We start from the raw sequence: 9144 nt of genomic DNA, 5'->3' as shown, positions 1-9144 counted from the left end.
GATACACCAAAAGTCCATGAGCCAGTCCTCATCAGAGAATCAGAGGTGGAAACAGACAGCAACTCTAAATTCCTTGGGGTTAGCATTTCACATGACCTGTCCTGGGCCCAGCATGTGAGAGCAATTACGAAGAAAGCACAGCAGTGCCTATACTTCCTCAGGAGCTGGTGTAGATTTGGCATGATATCTTTTGTATTTGCTCAGCTTGCTGTCTTTTGCACACTGGTTGAACACCCAAATTTGTGAGGTCTTTTGCTGATTCTATTATGGTTATTATCTATCGTGGATTTACTGAGTATGCCCACAAGAAAATTAATCTCAGGGTTGTATGTGCTGACATATATATATATTTTTTTGATAATAAATTTACTTTTAACTTTTGAACATTGAATATAATGTCTGAACTTAATGCTCACCTTGCCTGTATTTGCCCAAAGTGGCCTGAAGTACAATTTTATTTAAATTTGGATCCTGGCTCTGATCCATGACTTGAATTCATACCCCAATATCATTGTATTTTCCACCACACAGTTCCTCAACAAAAGCATAAGTTTCAAAAGTAATTTTGGCATCACAGTTTACCTTAGATTTTAGCAAAGCTGCATCAATTAGACGAAGAGTGTTGGATCAGTGTTGTTTCTTTCTAACTGTTGGTGCAAATTCAGAAAATCCATCACGTAAATTAATTATAGACGTGACACAAATCTGTCCATGGTGTTCACAATGGTTCTATTCTTTCGGCACTGTTAGTCAGCAAACGAGCAGAAAACTAAATCCTGGCTTAAAGAAAATTACTGTGCACACCACAGCACAACAGCCAACACAAGAGACTCTGTGCAACACACACGCACGCACACACACACGCACACGCACACAATGCTGGAGGACTAAGTCCCTTCATCTGGCCCAAAATATTGATTATTTATTTCCTTCTACTGATGTTGCTTGACCTGCTGAATTCCTCCAGCATTTTGTGTGTGTCACTGAATAGAACACACTGTCCTTTTCAAACTTAACCCTGTGACTAAGCTTTTGGATGTGAACCAAACTAATGCAAATATTATCTGGCCTTCAGCAAGTTACTAAGCACTGTTTAACGTAGGTTATAAAGATTTGGATTGTAATATCCACCCCGGTAAGTCAATATACTGAATGTGGCCTACTCTTAGTGCCAGGATATGGAGTAGGTGGATCACAGAGAACAAAATTGCATATCGTGACCTCGAGATTTAAAGTACTGTATATCCTAGTGCAGAAATTATCGAGGGGAGGAATAGTCATCAGATTTGAAATGGCAGATGCATGTAATTACTTCATGGTCTTGAGTTTCTGCAATATTTTCACCTGGATTTTCACAATAGAAGAAATAAAATAGTATAGGAGACTGAATAAAGTGGCCTTTGAGTGTACATTTGTGGTCTTCTACTGCTATAGCCCATCCACTTCAAGGATCAATGTGCTGTGCATTCAAAAATGCTCTTCTGCACACCAATGTTGTAAGCCACAGTTACTTGAGTTACTGTCGCCTTCCTGTCAGCTTGAACCAGTCTGGCCAGTCTCCTCTGACCTCTCTCATTAACAAGACGTTTTTGCCCACAGAACTGCTGCTCACTGAATGCTTTTAGTTTCACACACCATTCTCTGTAAACTCTAGAGACTATTGCATGTGAAAAGCGCAGATCAGCTGTTTCTGAGATAATCAAACGACCCCATCTGGCACCAACAATTATTCCTCAGACAAAGTCTCTCTTATCACATTTCTTCCCCATTCTGAAGTTTGGTCTGAACCACATCAGAACCTCTTGACCATGCCTACATGCTTTGATGCATTGAGTTGCTGTGGTGCCACGCAGCAAAAAAACACACTCAACGACTGCTACACTAAGATTAGGATTGCCTAGCATTCAATGCCTTGACTGCACTTCAGGAAATCTGATCACTTGTCTGTCCTTCTCCGACCTGCATACAGGCAAAGGCTACAGAGCAAGTCTCCAGAGATCAGGACAACAAAGAGGTGGTTGTGGGAAGCAGAGAAGCAGCTACGGGATTGCTTCCAGCTGGTGTTTGAGGACTCATCAAAGGATCAGGATAATTAAAACACAGTTGTCATGGACTTTATAAAAACACTTATAGATGAGTGTGTGCCCACAAAATCATTCAGTCTTTCCCAACCAGAAGCCCTGGATCGACCATGAGTTCTGCAATCTGATGAGGGCCAGGTAAGTGGCATTCAGGTCTGGTGACCAAGTAAGGTACAAGAGGTCCAGATACAATCTCCAGAAAGTCATCTCATGTGCAAAGTGGCAATTCTGGACCAAATTTGAATCATTGAATGATGCTCGACAGCTGGGGCCGGACTTGAATGCTATTACCCCTTACGAAGGAAAAGCAAGTGGCATAGGTGACAACAGGACTTCACTTCCAAATGAATCTGATGCTTCTGTGCCCACTTTGAGCATCAAAACATGGAGGAACCATCATGAACTCCCACAGCATCTGATGACCCTCTGATTGCAGGTTCTGAGGCCAATGTGAGAGCATCCTTCAGGAGGGTGGAACTATGGAAAGCATCTGGCCCAGATGGGGTACTGCCTGAGTACTAAAGTCCTATGCTGATCAACTGGCTGGCGTGATCACCAATATCTTTAACCGTCTGAGGTGCCCACTTTAATTATACCAGTGTCTAAGAAAGATGTGGTAACCTGCTTCAATGATTATCATCCAGTAGTACTTACATCCGAAATGATGAAGTGCTTTGAGAGGTTGGTGATGAAATGTATAAACTCCTGGTTGAGAAGTGACTTAGATCAGCTCCTATTTGCTTGCTGACCCAACAGGTCCAAAGCAGATGCCATTTCATTGGCTCTTCAGTCAACCCTGGAACATCTGGGTAGTGAAGAAGCACACACCAGGATGTTCTTCATTGATCACAGTTTGGCGTTCAATATTATCGTCCCCTCAAAACTAATCAATGAGCTTCAAGAGCTTGGCCTTGATATCTCCTTGTGCAATTGGATCTTCGATTTCCTCACTTGCAGACCCCAGTATGTTCGGATTGGCAGAAACATCTCCTCCACAATCACCATAAACACAGGTGCACCACAAGGCTGAGTGCTCAGCCCCCTGCTCTACTCACTTTAGACTTATGACTGTGTGGCTAAGCACAGTTCCAATGCCAAATTTAAGTTAGCTGACAACACCCTGTCATTGGACGAATCAAAGGTGGTGATGAATCAGCATGAGGAATGAGATTGAAAATCTGGCCAAATGGTGCCATAACTAAAGCCTCTCACTCATTGTCAGCAAGATCGAGGAGCTGAGTGTTGATTTCAGGAGGAGGAAACTGAAGGTCCATGAGTCGGTCCTCATCAGGGAATCAGAGGAGGAGAGGAGCAACAACTTTAAATTCCTCAGTGTTACCATTTCAGAGGAGCTGCCCTGGTCCCAGCACATAAATAGCATTACAAAGAAAACACTGCAGAGATTCTACTTCCTTAGAAGTTTGCAAATATTTGACATGACATCTAAAACTTTGACAAACCTCATAGATGTGTGGTGGAGAGTATATTCAAGCAACACACACAAAATGCTGGTGGAACACAGCAGGCCAGGCAGCATCTATAAGGAGAAGCACTGCCGACGTTTCGAGCCAAGACCCTTCGTCAGGACTAATGAAGGGTCTCGGCCCGAAATGTCGACAGTGCTTCTCCTTATAGATGCTACCTGGCCTGCTGTGGTCCACCAGCATTTTGTGTGTGTGGCTTGAATTTCCAGCATCTGCAGGTTTCCTCATGTTTGCTTGTGAAGCGTATATTGACGGGTTTCATCACTGATATGGAAAGGCTAACATCCTTGAATGGAAAATCCTACAAAAAGTAGTGAATATGGCCCAGAACATGACGGGTGAAGCCCTCCCCACCACTGAGCACATCTACACAAGTGCTGTCACAGGAAAACAGCATCCATCAATGACAACCCCCATCACCCAGTTCATGCTCTCTCCTTGCTGCTGTCATCAGGAAAAAGGTTCAGGAACCTCAGGACCCACACTACCAGGTTCAGGAACAGTTATTACCCCTCAACCATCAGGCTCTTGAACCAGAAGGGATAACTTCACGCCATCAATGAACTGTTCCTACAACCATGGACTCGCTTTCAAGGTCTCTTCATTTCATGTTCTCAATATTTATTGTTTATTTGTTATTAGCATTTTTATTTGTATTTGTACATTGGTTGTTTATCCATCCTGTTGGGTGAGGTCTTTCATTGATTTTATTGTGTTTCTTGGATTTACTGTATATGCCTGCAAGAAAATTAATCTTTGGGTTGTATACAGTGAGTGACATATATGTACTTTGATAATAAATTTACTCTGTACATGATTAGCTAATTAGACATTTGGATTAACGAGCTGGTGTACTGGTGTACCTAATAAAGTGGCCACTGAATATAGTGTATAGATCGCCGAACTGTAAGCATGGATGTGTTAGGCCTCTTAACCATGCTGTGTTGGAGTATTTGTCGTGTTACAGTAAAGTCCATTCACTGGAAGTGAACCAGTCAATAAAACTGGGTCTTTCCTCATATTAGCAAAATGAGTTCCCATTGATCATATCTACTTTTTGGGTAGAAAGAGAAGAGAATGGGGAGATAAGGGGCATTGGGCAGCATATTAAATATAGATGTACTGATCAGCAGGCCATGCAGTATCTATAGAGAGGAATAAACAGTCAACGTCTCAGGCCAAAACCCTTCATCAGGACTGGCAAGGAAGGGAGGAGAAGCCAGAATAAATAGGTGGGTGGAGGGGAAGGAGTACAAGCTGGTAGCTGATAGGTGAGACAAAGTGAGGGGGAAGGGAGTGAAGCGAGAAGCTGGGGGGAGACAGGTGGAAAAGGAAAAGGGCTGAAGATGAAGGAATTTGAACTATGGGTGAAAGGGAAGGAGGAGGAGGTGAGAGGCAGGTGAGGAGAAAAGGAAGGGTAAGAGATGAGCTAGAATGGGGAATGGAAAAAGAGAGAAGGGGGGAAGTTACCGGAAGCACTGTTGACTCTGCAGGTCTACCCATAGATCTCCTGCAGTTTGGGGGTTCTGCTCTGGACTCCCAGCTCCTGCACATAAGTACATCTTGTATGAGAAGTCCTTATTGAATGGAGGCCAGGCTGAAGGAGCCATCTCGGTTTATTTGATAGCACCGCTATCGATGTACCAGTAGCTGCTGCTGGGGCTGATATATGTGATTGTCAGTGTAAATTATAAAGTCTCAGCTCATGTGATCAGTAGCAACTGAATAGTCCCATAACAGGAAAGCTTCCTACAAAGATAGTGATATCTGTCATACACACTTCCCTTTTTACTGCATTTCAATTAGGCGGCAACTTATTATGACCGAAAATGGTGATGTCATCCATCTGGCTGAAAGGACAATCACACTTAAGAATTCTCACAGAAAGCATTTTTTTCAGGTAACAGATGACCCACTTCTGCTCCAGATTAAATGCCATAAATATTCCTTCATGATTTTTAAAGCAAGGTGATTTTTGTTGCATACTCGAGGTTTCAATGGAAGAAGTCCTTAGTCTGACTGCAAGAGGTTCCAGGATGATTACGAGGGTGCGGATGCTACCTGGCCTGCTGAGTTCCTCCAACATTTTGTGCATGTTGCTCGGATTTCCAGCATCTGCAGATTTTCCCTCGTTTGTGATTATGGCCATCCCGCGCTGTACAAACGTAGCACTTCTATCAAATGGCACTTATGCACAAGTAACCTACTCACCAATAAAATGCTGGGGGAACTCAGCAGGTCAGGCAGCATCTATGGAGAGGACTAAACAGCTGACGTTCCATGCTGTGGAAAGGGAGGGGGAAGAGGCCAGAATAAGAAGGTGGGGGCAGGGGAAGGAGTAGAAGCCAGCAGGTGACAGGTGAGACCAGGTGAGGGGGGAGGTGGGAGGGTGGGGAAGCGTGGGGGTGAAGTGAGAAGCTGGGAGGTAATAGGTGGGAAATATGAAGAACTGAAGAAGAAGAAATCTAATAGGAGAGAATAGGACATAGGAGAAAAGGAAGGAGGAGAGACACTGGGGGAGGATGTGCTGGGCAAGTGAGGAGAAGTGAAGATATAAGAGGGGGACCTGCATGTGGAATGGAAAAAGAGAAAAGGTGGGGGGGAAATTTACCAGAAGTTAGAGAAATCAATTAGCCAGCCAGTGGTGTGGTTCCAGGTTTGAATCTGTGCTTTCCATCAGCATTGGGTTGAGCATGGAGCTGGCAACTCAGAATCGTTAAAACTGGCATTGCTAAGGAAATGGCAAAGCTGCTTCCTGGTATGCCACAAGACGTGGAGATGAACAACAACAACAGGAGACATCAATGTTCATGCCATCAGATTGGAGACAGACCAGATGGAATATGAGGTGCCGCTCCTTCAAACTGGGACTGGCCTCAATGTGGCAATAGAGGAGGTTATGGACCACCATGTCAGAACGTGAATAGAAAGTAGAATTAAAACGGGTGGCCACCAGGAAATTCCACCTTTTATGGCAGATGGAACGAAGGTGCTCGATGAAGTGGTCTCCAAATTTCTGTTGGGTGTCACTGAGGAATTGGAGCCTGCACTGGGAGCACTGGATACAATCGATGACCCCAACAGACTCAGAGGTGAAGCGTTGCCTCACCTGGAAGGACTGTTTGGGTCCCTGAATGGTGGTGAGGGAAGAGACGTATGGGCAGGTGTGTGGCACTTCTACTGCTTGTAGGGGTAAGAGTCAAGAGGAAGATTAGTGGAGATAGTTAAATGGATAAGGGAGTCACGTAGAAAGCGATCCCTATGGAAAGCTGAAAATGAGGGGAGGGAATGATGTGCTTAGTGGTAGGACCCCATTGTATTTACAAGGGTGTTGTCTGGATTGGAGAGCATCCCTTATAAGAATAGGTTGAGTGAAGTCGGCCTTTTCTCCTTGGAGCGACAGAGGATGAGAAATGATCTGACAGAGGTGTATAAGATGATGAGAGGCATTGATCGTAGGATAGTCAGAAGCTTTTTCCCAGGGCTGAAATGGCTAACATAAGGGGGCATAGTTTTAAGGTGCTTGGCAGTAGGTACAAGGGAGATGTCAGGGGTAAGTTTTTCACACAGAGAGTGGTGGGTGTGTGGAATGCGCTGCCAGTGACAGTGGTAGTGATGGGAATAGTAGGATCTTTTAAGAAACTCTTAGATAGGGATATGGCGGGCTATGTGGTAGGGAAATTCTGGGTGGCACAACATTGTGGGCCAAAAGGCCTGTAACATGCTGTAGATTTCTATGTTTCTATGTAGCTCACAGAATTTACAAAGAATGATATACCTGCTGAGTTCCTCCAGCATTTTATTGGTGAGTAGATTTCTTGTGCATAAGCACCATTAGGCATTTATTTCAAGGGGAACAGAATATAAAAACAAGGAAATAATGCTGAAGCTTTATAAGAGACTAGTCAGGCCATGCTTGGACTATTGTCAACAGTTTTGGGCCTCTCATCTCAGAAAGGATATATTCTCATTGGAGAGGGTCCAGAGGAAGCTCACAAGGATAATTCCAGGAATGAAGGGGCTAACATTCGAGGTGTGTTTGGCAGCTTTGGGCCTGTATTCACTGGAATTTAAAAGAATGCGTGGAGATCTCATTGAAACCTACCAAATATTGAATGGACTTGATAAGGCGGATGTGAAGAGGATGTTTCCTCTGGTGGGGCTATCCAGAACTAGAGGGTACAGCTTCAAAACTGAGGGGCAACCTTTTAGAACAGAAGTAAGGAAGAATTTTTTTTTAGCTGAAGAGTGGTGAATCTGTGGAGGCAAAGTCCATGGGGTTATTTAAAGCAGAAGTTGATAGATTCCTGATTGGTCGGGGCATCAAGGGACATGGTGAGAGGGCAGGTAGACGGGGTTGAATGGGATCTGGGATCAGCCATGATGAAACGGTGGAGTGGACTCCATGGGCTGAATGGCCTAATTCTGCTCCTATGTTGTATGGTTTTATGGATATGAAGGCTCGTAGGGTGGTAGGTAAGGACAAGGGGACTGCTATCCCTGTTATGGCTGAAGGAAGATCAGATGAGGGTGGATGTCTGGAAAATGGAAGAGATGAGGACAGCATTGATGGTACCTCTTCCACCTATCCCCTCCCAGCTCTTATTTCATAACCTGTCTCCCACCCACTCACCTTCAGCTTGTACTCCTTCCCCTCCCTCCCCACCACTACTGTACCTTCTTATTCTGGTTTATTCCTGATTTTTCCGTCTATATGTCTTGGTTTATATGTGACACAATAAAGCAAATCTTCAATCGGTTTTTCACTACTAGTGCAAACCGTGCAGCTGGATGAAGGATTATTTTGGACGCACAGCCCGGAAAAGGCCCTACCAGCCCCTTGAGCCACACCGGCAGCAAGCCACCGATTTAACCCGAGCCCAGTAACAGGACAATTTACAATAACCAATTAACCTACTAACCAGTATGCTTTTAGACTGTGAGGAAACCAGAGCACCCAGAGGAAACCCACGTGGTCACGGGGAGAACATAGAAACTCCTTACACAGGGACTAAACTCTGATCTCCAATGCCCTGAGCTATGCGATGGCCAGCTCCTGCTGCTGCTTGTGCAAAGCTGAACTTTCCTTAACAGACATTTAAAAGAAGAAATATGGTTTTGAATCTAAATGGAGATGAGGAGGAACTGCTTTTCCCAGAGAGTGGTGAATCTGTGGAATTTTCTGCCCAATGAAGCAGTGGAGACTACTTCAGTAAATAAATTTAAGACTAGGTAGGATAGATTTTTGCATCTTAGGGGAATTAAAGGTAATGGGGTAAAGGCAGGTAGGTGGAGATGGCCAGATCAGCTATGATTTTATTGAATGGGGGAGCAGGTGCGACAGGCTTCTGGCAGGCCTACTCCTGCTCCTATTTCTTATGTTAATTTAGAACCAATTAGAATCATGTTTATTATCACCGGCCTATGTTATGGAACTTGTTTTGCAGCAGCAGAGGTTTAAAACATAAAAATCATATTTTGCTTAAGCATAAAAATGAATTTTCACCTCTTTGCATGAGGAATATCTAAACTTTATCATCAGTAACACACGTTTTAGAAACCGTGAGATTTCTGAACAA

This window comes from Hypanus sabinus, chromosome 23 (genome assembly GCF_030144855.1).
Source record: "Hypanus sabinus isolate sHypSab1 chromosome 23, sHypSab1.hap1, whole genome shotgun sequence".
NCBI classification, from domain to species: domain Eukaryota; kingdom Metazoa; phylum Chordata; class Chondrichthyes; order Myliobatiformes; family Dasyatidae; genus Hypanus; species Hypanus sabinus.
Note: the sequence above shows the minus strand (reverse complement) of the source record.